The following is a 15,395-nucleotide window of genomic DNA, read 5'->3' as shown; positions in this document are numbered from 1 at the left end:
CTTTTAGAGGGAACTCGATATGTCTCAATCTGCACTTCACTCAAAGCCTGTGGGTATGGGCCACTCACTCACTGGTCCTGGCTCCAAAATAACTCAGCAGAAACGAGTTTCCAACTAAAAATCCCCTCGAATGTCTCCCAGGGAAGAAATATAGCTCCTATAACTAAAGGAGGCAACGGCCAGAGGGGGAATGCAGCCGGCAGCCAAAAAAAAAAAAGTAAGAGTTTTATTTATTTGCTGATTGAACTTGGGTTGTCACTCGCAGCAGGTTTATCCACACTGGAAGTGCTGGCGGTTTGTCCTGGTGTGTGCACCAGAGGGCGAGGTGGGCAGGAAAGAAGGGGAAGGGGAGTATGACACGGAACAGGGAGAATGAAAGAGGTGAGGACCGTTTGGGGAGACAGAAAATGATCTCTGTGGGACAATGTGAAGCACTTTCCGAGTGCTGGATTTGCGTACAGACCTGGAGCTGTACACAAGGGACACGGGAGGGGGGGAACCTCAGAGGACAGGAGGGGGTAATTAGAGTACACTCTTAAATGTGGGGTATCGTCAGGAAAAGGAGGACTCTGATTTCCCCAGAAAAGTAATGTGACAGCAGGAAAATTATTAGCTGTGCTGCGTGTGGCGGTTTCGGTATGTGGGGGGTGGAATTATGAAGAGAGGAACGGGAGAGTAGGGAAAGAAGTTCCAGGACTCAGAGCAGAAGTGCCTTGGAACCAGAAGCCCTCCACCCTCCTTGGCAAAAGTTGCCTAGTAGGTGTGGATGTGCAGCTTCTAGAAGACATCATCTTTACATCTTATTTTAAGTAGTTTCATCTATTTGAACTGATTCTGGCATTAGAGCCACTGATAGGAAGATTCAGCTCACAGGATGAAGAGCATCTCCCAATGTCTTTGGCCACCCCCCCCCCTCCCACCCCGAAAGCTTCAGAACAGAAGGAGTACTCAGGCTGGGCAGCTCCTTTCTATTAAAAAGGCAAAACTTTAGCACTGATGGAAAACAGATGAATTTTTTTCCTCCCTCTCTCTGAAACAGTTACTCTCTTTTACTGATGTGAAGTGACGTCAGCAAAGCCCGTCCTATCCCCTTGGAGAGAAGGGAGGGAGGAGGAGGAGATGGAAGGAGCGAGCTGGGAGAAAGAGCTGGAGAAAAAGAGAAAGAGCGAGCGGAGAGAAGAGGGAAAGGGAGGGGGTGGGAAGGAGACATTGAGAATGAATATTCTACACTTTGGGACCAAAATCCCACAAAGAGGGGGCCAAACCATGCTTTAGAAGCCTATAATTGATAGGACACCTTTCTCTACGCTCGCCCGATCTACATATTCTAACATATGGAAAGCTTGCAGGCCCTGTGCACTTATAGAAGCCCATAATGCATTAGCTCTCAGCAATATTTACAGCACCACTTTTAATACACACCAGATGGTTCGCGACTGTGCTGCCCCAGCCAGCTCACTCCTCGGTTTTACTCGGCGGCACTTTGTTGCAATTACGCTCCATGCTGAGACCAATTTTATTGGTGACCTATTTTTCATATTTGCAGCATTTTATGTTAAAAACCTCCTCTCTGGCCTTTTTGTAAAGGGCAGCATCAGAAAGGGAGAGCTTAGGAGGACGGTGGAGCTGTCTAGGTGGATATTAATATTTATCATGATGTTCCATACCTCAGGTTTAAGTGAGTAAACCGGATAGACATAAATACTCTGGTCATTACGTTTGTTCACTCACCTCCTGTTTGTCAGACCCCCACGGACTGTCTACACGGCGCGCTTGCCTCAGAGTCAATACATCGGACCATAAATATTGTATTCCATTAATTATCACGCCACTGGCTCATCCTGGGCGCCGGCGTCCTCGAGCGACGCAGGGCAAATGAGGACGCTTCCCGAGCATATTTCTAGGCTGGGAACCCCGCTGAAATTTCCGCCGTGCCTGGGAATTCCTAGAGCCTGAGCGCCTGGCTCAACCCGGGCTGGGCCTGGGGCTGGCTTGCGGGGGAGGGGAGTGCGGCGGGCAAAGGCCCGACGCCGCCAGGAGCGCTCAGTACCTGTTATCTTGCGACGCAGAAGGCCACAGGGAGAATCCCATTTGGCACGCCAGGAAAGGCTTTCAACTTTATCTCCCGCCATGTAAATATCCCCGAGTGCCCGACTGAGGGACTTTGTTTTTGCACCGAACAATATAAATATCCTATTTGCTACAACGCAGGTGTGCTCTTCCTGCCCAAACTCTTTTTCCCCCCCTCGTTTATAGTAACTCTTTATACCCCCTTCCTCTGGTTAAAAAAAAAAAAAAAATCACAGATGTTTACTTTATTGATATAACCTATACCATGGTTAGGCTGAGAATAATATGCCTCAACTAACAGTCATTTAGCAAATAATAGAGGCGTTCTGGATGGTTTCCAATGTTACACATGTACTTGGTCATAAAATGATACGTGAAAAAATTAACATCTGCTTTCCGAAAATAAAGTGTGCCAAGTAGCTTTTTATGAATGCTTCCCTCATTTTAAAAAGAAATATGGAGAGATAAACTGGCACCCAGATGTATAGCATATTTATAATGGTTTTAGGATTTAAAGGTAGCTATTCATTGCACAAACCATTTGAAAACTGACGGTTTAAAAGCTACTTAACCCCAGACATCTTCGAATCCTGAAGAGTCTTCCAAATTTTATTATTTAAGGAGGAATTTACTGTAATTTAATTGTGTATCAAAGCACAACTATGTGCAAGTCGGGGCACTGCAGCCTGAGCTCAACAGAAATTCCAGCCCGCCTTTTATTTACCTAATTTCTCAGCAAGGTTCCCAGGCCCTTAAGAAAGCAGAGCTGGAAAGTTTAGTTGGGCTCTTTTTTGTTGTTGTTTAATTCCACTATTAGGAAATGAGGCCTACCTTTGAATTATTTCATTAGGATTTGGCCTTTTGGGGGAAGGGGTGGGAACCATAATCATTAGTGGCTTTTTATTATTTCTACAATAAATGGCTAGATTCTTTGTTGAATAAGCTGCTTGAATGTTTTGCAGATGTTCCACTTAGACCAAATCTGACCCCCTATTTCCTCCCAAATAAGTCGCTTAAACTCTCCCACCAGTGCATTTACTGGAGAGCATACTCCCCCATCCTGGCAAGTTTATAAGTGTAGAACATATTCTTATGAAATTTCCACCTAACTGCACACACGCACACACACATTTACACACACACACACACACACACACACACACACACACACACACACACACTCCCACCCACCGAGCCTCTGAGCGTGGCAGAGGATAAGAGGAAAAAAAGACGAGAAACTGGTGAGGCGTAATGGAAAGGAGGAGGGAAGTCAGCCCAGTGGTTACTCCCCTGTGCGGAGGCGCGCCCTCCTTGGGCCTCTCGCCCCCCTTTGTGCCTTTGGTTTGAAACATAGGGGGTGGCCCGGATCCGTTTCCCCCAAAGCGCTGGGAATCTCAATGTGCCAAGCGCTCGGGGCGTCCGCCCAAGGTGTTTCGGGGCTGTCCGGGCGAGCCGAGGCAAAGCCGGGCCGGCCCCGCCGTCAGCTCGGAGCCTCGGCGCGCCGGCACCCTGCAGCCGCCGCGGCCGCGCGTGGGCCCGCGGGGCTAACAAAGGGCTCCGTGGGGCGCGGGGCGCGGACACGTGACGGCTCGAGCGCCGCGTTGCGGGCCCGCCGCGGGGAGGGGCGGCCAGCCCGGGGTGCCTGGTGGCTTCTTGACATAAAAAGCAGCGGCTGCCTCGGGCTGGCTGCGCCCGGGCCGCGCTCTGCCGGGAAGAGAAGTACTTGTCTGGCTCTGCGTTGGAGAAGCCGCACCTCTCATCTCCAGCTCTTACTTGAAAAGCACTTGGAAGGAACTGTGTGTGCGGGGAGGGCCGCGGGGTGGGCCGGGGCCAGGCTGGGAGGCTGAGGGGGGCCGGCTGGTGGGTGGATGGGGAGGAGGTTGAAGAAACAGCTCCTTTCTGAGTGACAGGACTCCTTTTCAAAGGGCAAACAAGGAAAGGGAGAGGGGGGGAAAAAAAAAAAGAAAGAAAGAAAGAAAGAAAAAAACCCCTAATATGAATAGGAGAATTTTCAAGGTTTCGCAGTTACTCCCACTCCTCCCCTTTTTAACACGGAGATCTTTCTTTTTTCCCCCTCTTTTCCTTCCTTTTCCTTTTCTTTCTTTCTCTTTTTAGGTAGGAAGTGAGTGTGCAAACGGGTCTTGATGCGTTTCAGGAGAAAGAATGTTCTGTTAACTTTTAAACATCTTTTGGGGTTGGGGAAAATGGCTGAAACATTTTAACAGGTTTTTGTGGACTCACTGCCCAGACTGACTGAGACAGCAGAGGAGTCACGCTCTCAGGCAGAGGTCTTCAGTCAAAGGTGGTGTATTTGTGAGGGAAAGAAAGGCAATACTTTGCAAAGTTCTCCCTCGCCCCAGTAACAAAACCTGTCACATCCTTACTTCTCCCTAGAAAAGGGATAGTGTCCTTGTTTGAACACCTCGAAGGTGATTATTAGATGCCTCTGTGAAAAATCAGGTTGGGAGAGGACAGCTCATCTCTCACACACACGGATTTTTGAAGCCTGCCTGTATTTATAATTGAACCTTAGAAACACTTTTATTATGTCCATTCTCAACCCTAGCTTTTTTTTTTTTTAATTGTTGAAGAGCCATGCCTCAGAGAGGAGAAAACTTTCTTTTTAAAAAGCTTTAAACCCACAGTACCAGTTGTTTGTTGTTGTTATCATGCTTATGATGGTTATTATGTCATCCCTCCTTTTTGCACTTGATCTGATGAGAGAACTTTTTAAAAGAGTGTGAAATGAAGGACACAAAGACAGTATATCAATGAAAAGAAGAAAGTGGCCCTTTTAATGAGAACTAAAGAAAACCCAAATGTAGATGAAGTGTACCGTAAAAGCTGCTTCAAAGTCCATCTTAATTCCCTTGGGCTCAGTCATCACGAACTTGTGGTAATTGGGAGTTCTTCACGGAGGTAAGGCGGCCATGGGTGGGAAGTCATGCAGAGGCACCTCCCGGCCCTATAATTCCAAATACATTTGAACCAAAAACTTGGATATTTTACAGAACTCAGATTTGGCTACTTCACTTTCAAATGCTACCTGCCCATTTAAGTAATTTGTTTTCTTCCTGAGTAATCGTACTCACTAAGGGAGCTTCTTCCCCCTGGTCCCGGCAACCCCCAGCAGGTTGGTAGATGCTGGACCATATTCTAGGTTTTGACTATTATTTTGTGATCAGCTCTGTTTAATTTTCTATTTATTTTTGGACCTCAGCCTTTCTGGATCACAAAAGTCCCCACAAGCAACACAGCAATAAATCCAAGCAAAAATAAGACAGATTTCCTCATCGATGTGTAATAAAGTTAAAGGACATTGTTTTGTCAGACAAGCGCTAAGTAGAAAATAAATCTCAGAGTCTGGGGAAACAAAACGGAGCGCTGCTGGCATGTGTGTAAATTTACTTTTAAAAGCAATAAATCAATGTTAAATTAAACAGCTGGGTACCCTGTCTAGGAGAAGGTTCAGTGTTTAAGAAGACCTTGATGGGAGAAATGTGCTATTTAACAAGACACCCCCCCCCAAAAAAAAGTTAAATTTTTATTGTGAGCTGAGGCAAGACTGGCCTGGGAACTTCTCTGAACTTCATAGAGGAAGAAGAGGCAGTGTGAATTGTATCCACTTGCCATCCTGAGATCCTTACATATGTTTTCAGGCATCAGGAGGCATCGAAGTTTTTGTGGAAATGTTTTAGATGTTTTGGAAATTGTGGATTAAGCTCCCAGATCCTTTCTTTATTGGCTTAGGTTTGTTGGAGGAGGGGTTATGATTTTCGTCTGTTTTTTTTTTTTTCCCCTGTAAATACCTGTGGAGATATTTTAATGAGCACATTGAACATATTCTTATCAAATGGTTCCTTTATTCTCAATATGGCTGTTTTGCACAGTAAATAGCATAGTAGAAAAATAAAGAGATGTGTTATTTCATATCTATTATGCCTGTTTTAATTGAGAAGTAAACCTGGGAGTTGGACTAGCATTTAAAACTCAACTGGAATATTGTCATAGTCATTTTCTAAGATTTCTTTCTATCTATCTTTCTTTCTTTTGTGGCTGGTTGTTGTTGGTGGTGGTTGTTTTTTAGAAAACACTTCACTGGGAAAAAATTGTATGTGTGGGGTTGGGGCAGGGGCCAGAACAATAGGAAACCTAAGCTCCTGCTCTATATTCTAAGAACAGTGTGAATCAATGAGTTATTACAAAGGCAATCATCAATAGCAGGAAATTAGGAGAGTTTAAGATTAGCGTATATGTACATTGGATTTCTGTCCGTCCACTCCCAATCTTCGAGTAAAATTCAGGAAAGGCTCAACAGAAGTACTTTAGAAAGCAGACGCATTACTGAGATGAGCCCTCTTGATCTTTTGAATTCAGATCGACTGACTTAAAAGAAAAATATTGGGTTCTTGCTATACAGAACCCAGTAGATTCTTCCTTATTCTTTACTTTCTTCATATCACAATCTCAGAAGATTCATCTTGTTAGCCCAGTTACAGAGAATTTTTATATAATTAGGTAACATCATTTAACCCTTAAAAAATGGAAAAAGTGCTGTCTTTCCCCTCAAGCTACAAACTAACAGGCATGTTTGGCAGCATCCTAGCTACCTTTGACTTTTCTTCAGCCAAAGGAACTATCAAAGACCCGGTTGCCTGGAGAAGACTGAAGTTATACTATTTATATTTAGAAGGCAGCATTCAGCTCCCATGTCCATCCGTGGCATGTTAAGTAAATCTGTGTCTTATGCCACTCAGAGATAGCTCAGATTGCCTGTCAGGAGACGTCTGGGCAAGCCTTGTAAACTCAGAATGACTTCTCCAATCCTGCTAGGTTTTCCCAGCGATGTGCTTTCCTCTGCGTTGAAGCCCTGGGAGTCGTGTCAGCCCAAGGTGAGCCCTTCGGGCACTGCTCTTTGTCCCCATCTGGATAGGAAGGTGCAGAATTAGTTAGACCCTGGGCTGGTTTTGGGGCGGGGGGAGTGGGAACGGAAAGGCCGCTTGTTCTAATTAAAGACAATAAGCAACCCTGTGAGGAGCTGTCCTTTAGCCTTAGCTTGAGGCAGAAAGGGTCTGTCTCACCTCAGTAGTTAGTTTGTTTGAACTGGCTGGTGGGGTGAAGAGTCGAAGACAGCAGGTAGAGCTGGGCTCAGGTGACACTGGGCCCATGGTTAAGTCGCAGCAAGTACATCTCCAAATTCCTCTTTGCCTCCCAATTCCCTGGTCTCTGTGCTCTGTGCTTGACTCAGGCGCTCTTTGATTCTAACTTTGCTTGCTAGATGGCGCTCGGTGTCTCAGGACATTCCATTTCAGAATTAAAGCGGCGTCTTAGCACCGTTGTTCTCAACTAGTTGTGGGTATTTGATTAGCACAGTGCCAGCAATGTTATTATTGCCCTTGTTTTTTGACACCCTTGTTCACTTTTTGATTAAATAGCGTTCAGGTGGGAGTTACCCATCTTAATCTGTGTAATAATAAAATTCAGTGAAACTCTGTACCTGAATTTAGGGCATATTTATGGCTCAATTACTCTTTGTGATGCATTTCAGAAAGCACTTGAGTAACTTTTCCTCCAGTGATCTGACTGAGGTTTTCAGGAAGAAGATAAATCAGCAGGTCTGGATGGATATTTACAATCCTGGAGGTTGACCACTAGAGTCCACCTCCCACTTTATCATTACTACCCGCATTGCCATTGCAAGATGAATTAAGCTGATCTTAGGGAACTTATTACTTTTATTTATCCTTTGTGGTATACCATTAATTGATTTTTAAAAGTATCAGAATTTGTTTAAAACCCAAATACTGAAATTTATACCCACAGAAGATGTGTTTTAATATTGGTAATAAAAGACTACCCAAAGCTTGTTTCACAGGAAGGGTGATTTATGGATTCTAATGTGTATTTATTTCAAACACTAGTGAATCTTCTCAGATATTCAAAACACTTTTCAAAACTCCTTTGTGTTGAAGCACAAAGAGACAGAAAAATCAATAGTTCTAAGTTTCTGATGGGAAAAAATTAAGATGAGCCACAAAGAATTGCATATTGTTTTGTCGAATGAAGATGTCACTTTCACAGCACGCACCGCTCTCACACTAGTGTGTGTCCCTTAAAGACAAGGATTGCAGGTGAGGAAGGCAAATGGGGGGAAAAAAAAAGAAAAAAAAAACCCAATCCTCTATATAGACATCTTGCAAACACTTTAACAAAAGAGAGTTTAACTTCTTGCTTGCTGTTAGGATTTAGAGAACTAACTTGTATGGAAATGTTCCACCTTTGGGAAAATCAATAACACTCAGAGCTGTGTGGTTTGGAAACCTTTTATCAAACCTTGGCTGCTTTGGTGAAGAACCCCGCAAAGTCTCTCTCTAGGTGTTAGGCTGAAACTAGCAGGCGCTGAAAACCTAAAGCGGAAAATTTACAACTTGATCAGCCCCAGCCACACACCAAAAACCTGCTACTGCTGCAAACATATGTTTCAGATTAAGTTAAGCAAATGGCTCTTGTTTCTCAGGGTTGAAAGTTGATCATGAAAATTCAAATTTGAGTGAGTTGTGCTTCCAATGGATCACAGATTCTCAAATGCTTATAAATCCCTCCCAACTGTTTACTCAAGAGATTTCATATACTTTGTTATCTTCTCGAGAGCTTAATTTAGAATCTCCTGGAAATTTAATCCAATCAGGTTTTATTTTCCAGGAACACATATAGTTTTAAAAGTTGGCTAAGTTGGAAACGAGGTGTATTCTTCCTTCTAATGTAAGGTAGCTAATGTGTAACTCAGTTGTTTTAATGCTCTATTTCCTCGTATACATACTAACTTTAAAAGGCAGAAATCAAACTGACGATTTATTTTCAAATTCCCTGGAAGTTTCATTCGCCAGAGGAGTAGGTGTTTTTTGTTTTTTGTTTCATTTTTTTTTTAACAGCATGAGACAAAATAAAGAAGTGTTATCAGACCCTTCAATAATATCAGGAAAGACTGAATCCTGGTATTTCTTTTACTGGGGGTAACTGTCCCTGTGGTTATCCAGCCATTGCCCAGCTAAATTATTTGAAGACCAGTCTGGCTACTAAGGTGTCTTGTAAGGAAATTTAGAATTAACTCCCGACTTTTCAAAGTATCTGGCTCCTTGCAGAGGATGGAGACAGCCATCAGGCTCCTCGGCTCCCTTCCTGTGTAATCGCGGAGTCCGAAGTCGTTCCCTACTACCACCCCGCATTCAAATGATCATCCTGCAGATTTTAACCGATATTGTCATGTTGAAGTTTGGTAGTTATTGTTTACATTTCTCCCTTCCCCAAGGGGTCTTGGCAAGTGTTTAAGAGATTATTGATTTCCAAGAAACCAAATAAAGAAGGCTGTTCTTTTATAACATATGAAATACACACTTTTCTTTAACTAAATAGGCAGTGTATATTTGACATTGACAAATGGATAGGAGACAAGAAAACTTACTTTAAAAGATTTTGAAAGGGGAGAAATGGACAGGACAGCAGCAGTCCTACAGAAGAGTAGGACTGGAATTAAGAGAAAAGCTTGGAGAAAACTAGGGGGATGCTCTCTGTGCTGTAAAAGTTTAAAATGTCATCGAACACATACAGGTAGTAAACAAACATCGTTGAAGAAGCTCCTTCTAGGGAGACCTAATCATTGCAGTTTTTATTTATTTATTGTTGAGATGAGCTTCTTATATACTTTTCTCCATATTTTTATCTGGCATTGTGGTACTGAAATATCCAGCCAAGTTTGGGAGTTTCTGATTTACTTAGAATCACCCAGAAAAGCCATTCTGAAACTTTGTCAAGAATACATGTTTTTAAAAAAGTAATAAATACCTGATAGAGATCTTAGCTATCCCATTTCCCAAGTCAAAAGGGAAATACCCAGTGAAGGAGGGACATTCCCCAACACCCAGACTGAAGGAACAAATGGTAGACACCCAGGAGTTCAGTGTTGTATATCCCACCCCAAATCTCCACAAGTTTCCTGCACCAACAAAGGAAAGCCCCTCGTCCTTCCCTGCACCAGATTCTCTTTTTCTTGCTCCTGAACCTTAGGAAGGCGAGAATGAAATTTTCATTTATCCAAAGATGGGATTTCAGTTTGTGGAATGAACTCCCCCAAAATATATCAGCCAAAGATATGCAAACATTATGGAGATATTTCACTTGAGGGTTCAGATCCAGAATCCGCAAGTCTCCAGGTCGCGATTATTCAACAGGTCCCCTTCCCTATCCTGCGCACTTCAGCTGCTAAACTTTGTCAACCCAAGTTCTCCCCAGTTTTCGTAGGAGGGTGGCACCTGCAGTTTAAATAGCTCACAGCATGGCCGGGTTTCTCTAGTAACACAGACTTACCTTAATATCTGGGCAAAACGACTCTTGAGAGCGCAAGGAAGACCAAACTATGAGGGAAAATTATCTTTGGACGGAACCCAGCAGTGATTTTGCACACTAAAAAAAGAGGGGAAAACTTTGTGTAAGCAGCGCTGTGTGAAAAAACAGTCTTATATTGTTAACCTGTGAAATATTTAATAAAATATTTGTATGTTTTTAAGGGATAGGAAAACAGAGTGTGTTGAAGCTACATTGCTACTATACTGAGGAATTGAAGGAAAATTTTCACTGTAATAGCATGCCAGGTAGAGAATAATTTTATCTTGCAATGTATTATAATCCGTGTTACTCTACAAAAGCAATTTTGAAAGCGGTTTATCGAGGCTATTTTATAGGGGAAAAACCACTTAAAATACTTTTCTTTGTTGGCCCTTTCTGGTAAAGTATGGATTAAGTTGGTTTGAAAGCATATTTGTACAATCAATATCTAATACGAGTTTGCTTTTGGCCCTCTCACCTGCTCTAACCGTATCATTTTCGTCCTCAAAGTCAGTTCAAGAGAGTAGTAGATGACTAGAATGGGATTCCAGTGGGAGGGAAGAGATTTTACTCAAAGCCCAACAAGTGAGACGAGTTTCAATAAAGCCAAGGTGCAATTTGAAATCTTTAAAAACTAGTGTTGTCTCAGGAGTGGTGACTTAAGTGTTGCTAGGGAGACCAGGCAAGGAAAAAGACGCCACACGGAAGTGGTTTTCAGTTCTTGTACTTTGCTTAACGCGACAGTAAAAAAAAAAAAAAAAGAAAAGAAAAGAAAAAAAGAAAGAAAGAAAGCAAACAAGCCAGCTAAACAGGAAGATACGCTGACATTTGGAGCTTGGAGTTGAGGTCTGCAAGTAGAAGAGGTTGTGGTGGGTACTGAGCCAGACGCGCCCCCTTTTTAGTGCTGTCAAAGAAGTTGCTGTCAGGCTCTTTAGCGCGCCGCGGGCCGGGCGCCCCGCTGCACAGCCACCTCCCCCGGGGCGGTAATTAACTAGTACCTGGGCGCACACGACCGATCCGACAGCATCAGCCACAGGCAGAGCCGTGGGGACCAAGGGCCCCCGTGGGTCTGGATGCACATTTCCTGGAACACAAGTCTCTCGTTTCTGAGATCACTAGCCCCAAGAAAATGTGCTCATAGTAGAGTTCTTGAACTGGAGCCTCTATGCAGCTGGCCCGCTAAAGGGTGGTGGTGAAAAGTAAGGCAAAGAATAGTTGTGGGGGTGACATTTCTACCACCAAAATGACTGAGAGTGGCGCTGCTTTCCTCATGAAGTAGATGCAAATTCGGGGAGCAGGGAAATGGTGTGTCAGTTCTGGGGCACTCTGATTAACACCGGGCACGGAGCAAGCAAGATTCTCCACCCACGAACTGTATACTTTTTTAAACTCATTGTCGCTTAGGGTTCAGATCCTAAGATTTCAAGAGCCAGTTTCCTATGGCGAGGGAGTGGTCGGAGAGAGGAATCAGGCTAGGACCGGAACATCGGGGTTCTGGCGGAGGGGAGAGGGAAGGGGGCGCGCTGGGCGCTGTCCATGGTGCTGGGAGGAGAGCGGCTTCCCTTCGCAGTACCCAAACCAAGATCAGGTGTGAAAGGGGGAAGATAAACCAACAACTCATGCGGCAAGAGACTTTTTAATTTCCTCGAATGTGAAAAACACGCATGTGGCTGTATAATTTAAACAGTACTCTAGGAGTGCCCTGCTCGATCTCCCAGTCGGTACTCTTTAGTCAGCAGCGTTAACTGGTCATTATAGGAAGGTCTTCTCCTTAAAATGTTCCATATTTCAAAGTAATGTAATCACCGATTTTTGACGTACAAAGTAGAGAGGAAGGAGGGAAGAAAAAGGGTGATTTGAGACTTTAAACATATCCAAAGGCACTTAGCTATTTCCAGATTTGATAGGCTATAAAAGCAGAACATGACTTAGCCTGTTAGGTAACATGGATGTATTGAGAAAGTATTAAAACTATATAGACCCAATTTCATTTTAATAATTCTACAAACTCCACACGCTGGCCAAATGCTGCAGTTATATTTTTGTCAGTAAGAATAACAAGAGCAATTTACCTATTGTGGTGTGTGTGCGTGCGTGTGTGTGTGTGTACCTTTGAAATGGCCAAGATTTCATTCTAAGTTCTAAAATCGTACTCTAAAAACTTCATGCTCTTAAAACAAATTTGATTTCTTAAAAGACAGGTGGCCAGGAAGAAAGTAGGATGCAGACAGAAATTATTTCAAAATGGGGATAAAGAACTAAATGGAAACATAACCTACTTAGTAGGTGAGTCACACTTTGTAAAACACACACACACACACACACACACACACAATTCTAAAAATATATCCTGTTACACCCGTGTATAAAATATATGGTTTTTAAAACACAAAAGTGTGTATATCTATGTATCTACAAATATATGAAATTATGTAACAAAATTTCAGGCAAACTATTACCTGTGCTTGGTCAAACCAGAAATATGAAAAACAGAGAAAAATTATCTTAATTGTGTTAATCACGAAAATCTTACTAGCCTCAGCAACTTGAATCCATGTGACAATGAAGAAGGAAAAGGACAAAAATTCAAACAGCTGACACAATGATCAGCAGCAACTGACAGCATCTCATTTGATATTTGATATCAAGCACTAGATCAATATTTGTGAGATCAATGCAATTTTAATGGTTTTTCTTTCGAAACTGTATGAAAGCCAAACCATGACACTCTGTGCTAGGGTTATTTTTAGAGCTGGTTATTCCAGGGGATGATATTAAGTAATTTACTGAGGCAAAGGAAAAGGGGGAGACCTAAAAACCAAAAAAAAAAAAAAAAAAAAAAAAACCCACAAACCAAAACCACCACAGCACACTATCAGTATTTCTTCAATTGATAAATCCGGATTATCTAAGTACCTAGAGAAAGTGTAAACATTTATTGGAAAAACCCCATTTATTTAATTATGGTTAAAGAAACAAGAAAATAAGCCTTTGGAAAATTATTTGGAGGTATATGAAGATGAACTGGATCAGAAATTTTCACTCACAAGGGGATTAGGTGGTACTTGAGCAAAAATAAATGAAATGATAAAAAGAAAGAAATCCAGGCCTTTCAGCTACACAGTCAATCCCTGCATGTGTGGAATTCAGAGGGAAATAACAGATTTCTCTGTGTCCCAGGCAGAGCAGAAAACTGAGAGCTCTATCTGAAACTCATACACAGCAAGGTTCCTCAAAGGTCAAAAAGAAGGGAGAAAAAGTAATTAGGTACATGGTATTGTCTTTTATTTTCCTTTGGAGAGTTTATACGTTAAAAAATAAAATGCTAAGTAATCTAACTCAGAGGCATATAGATTCTCAATCTATAAATCTTTAAACAGTAATCTAGGAGGATTCTACGCTTTATTTTTTCAGTCTTTAGTGCTTAGACAGTAGCGTTAACCCATGTGCCCACCAACTCATTTTGTTTGATAAAAAATGCTAAACTTTATTTATTTGTTTTTACAGATTCAGTTACGAGGAATTTTCACCTCGAGGAATCCACGACCTTCACCAAACAGCAATCTCTGGGGAGGTAGATGATGGGGGTGGAGCAGAGGGAGTATAAGCAGGTGAACATTTCAGTAATGCAGTAAGAAGGTGAGATGTGGTGATTGTGGATAGTGATCCTGATAAGCAGATGTTTAAGATTTCAGACTAAAAGAAAAAGAAAATGTTATTCATTTGTAATTCAACGTTGATTAAAAACTTGGGAGAAGTTAGTTGTTCACTTGAAATAATAGGGATATTTTAGGAAATTTCTAATGCCTGACCTAAAGATCTCTCATCTTTGTTCAAGATAAAGAAGAAAATACTTCAAAGCTATGTAATTCTTAAACTTTTTCCCTCAATGTCTCTTTTTTTCCTAATGTTTTTCTTGATGGCAGTAAATTGCCTAATAATGAAACTGTTAATATATTATTACAAACAGATCACTTCAAATAAAAGGCAATGCATTATATGCTTTTAGTAGTGAAATTCATACCTAAGTCCTTTTGCAGTAGGATTAAATAATGCACCTGGTATATTCCTTAAGTGCCTAGGTAAAGACATATTCTTCCAGAATTTTAATAACTCCAGAACAAACAGTCACTCTCTGCATGTGTCTCTATGCTCTATTGTATTTCAAGTCTGGCAGACTGCCTACAAACTAGACACCAACAGTTTAAATCAATTTTTCTTTAATGAAATAAAGCCAACCTTACACACGAATACACATTACATACAAACAGAATTTACAGACACCAATGAACTTGAGGCATTTAAAAATATTTATTACAATGCCTTCAAGAATTTGAACATAAATTTATTTAGAAAAGGTTTACAAACAATCCTGGTAACCAATATACATTGAGTCCCTACTATGTAGCAGGCACTGCAAAGACTTACACATATTGTATATAATGTTTATTTCTGGTAGAATGGGTATACGTACCCCTTGGATGGGTGTGTATATGCACATGTGTGATGTATACACGCACACATATATGCATATATACATTTTTTTCTATTAGGTCTTATTTTAAAAAACCCTGAGTTATCTCAAAGAAGGAAATCAACTTTATAGTCAATTGTAGTTAATGCAGACTTCATTTTGACTCTTCATAATTTGACCAATAATTTTTTTCCTCATAGCATGGACAGTACTTAGAATTTAAAAGTTTAGTGTTCCAAAAAATGCTGCTCTTCTTAAGCCACTTTGAAGTAATACTAGTGAGTCTAAGATCCAGATCTACATGTTAATCTCTAGTTTTGCCTTCAAACAGAATTCAGTTACAAAGAACTCGGAAAGATTTTGAATCTATTCAGAAGAGGAAAACTCTTTAATTTTCCGAGGAGTAAAAACTCCCCAAGAAACTTCATATAGCTTCTTAGATTTTGCTTAGCATACGTGATAAAACATT

General features: G+C 41.7%; 1 long non-coding RNA gene across 1 annotated transcript; it reads left to right on the top strand.

Moving 5' to 3' along the window:
• On the top strand, positions 1 to 14,452 carry LOC309861223. Its single transcript, XR_014309827.1, has 3 exons — positions 1 to 217; positions 6,904 to 6,962; positions 13,960 to 14,452. It is a non-coding gene; the product is annotated as an uncharacterized lncRNA (long non-coding RNA).
• Positions 14,453 to 15,395: the final 943 nt, after the last annotated feature.

Source organism: Mustela nivalis (genome assembly GCF_964662115.1).
Source record: "Mustela nivalis genome assembly, chromosome: 3".
Lineage (NCBI taxonomy): Eukaryota > Metazoa > Chordata > Mammalia > Carnivora > Mustelidae > Mustela > Mustela nivalis.
This window is presented reverse-complemented; position numbering and strand designations above follow the sequence as displayed.